The sequence below is a fragment of the Fragaria vesca genome, linkage group LG5 (genome assembly GCF_000184155.1).
Source record: "Fragaria vesca subsp. vesca linkage group LG5, FraVesHawaii_1.0, whole genome shotgun sequence".
NCBI classification, from domain to species: domain Eukaryota; kingdom Viridiplantae; phylum Streptophyta; class Magnoliopsida; order Rosales; family Rosaceae; genus Fragaria; species Fragaria vesca.
In genome coordinates, this window is record NC_020495.1 from 4898799 (window position 1) to 4899511 (window position 713).

Here is a 713-nt window from a genome sequence, read left to right on the forward strand (position 1 = left end):
GAGAGAGAGAGAGGCTTCCACGGCTACCAAAAGACCCAAAAGTCCAAAACGCCAGATCCGGTAATGTTAATAGATTTGTTATGCTTTGATTTTTTGCTTATTATTGTGATACATTTCTATTATCTTTTTTTATGTTACGAGTGCGAAACTTTCTAAGAGGACTTTTGATGTTTCTCTGTTTCTTGCATGAGTGATCATATATACATGTCATGAACTATTTTATTGATCAATCTCTTGCATGTAGATGAATATATATATATATATATATATATATATTTGAAGAAAAATTTCTACACCTCCTAATGAATTCCCTTTTTCTTCTTTGTTTCGTTTCTATTGCAGCCAACATGTTTTAGGTTTCTTTATCCCTTATTAATCTCAAGAAACATCATCCCACGTTCTCCCCTCCAACAAACATTCTTCTTCTAGTGTATATATTAATATATATATATATACGATTTTTCTCAGCTGCGGACGTCTGCACCAAAGTTTTGGTATGGATTTCCACTTTTGCACCACTTTTCGATCGAATTTCCTCATCTCCACCATCTAGTATCTAGATAATATTGTGTAGATCATCTCTGCAAAATTTCAGCCAATTTAGTGATCGTTAAGGCCCTTAAACTCGAAAAACAAATGGACGGACTGAATTCTGTCCGGTTCATGTTTATACCAGAAAAACACAATTTTGAAGGCCTTAACGATCACCAAAA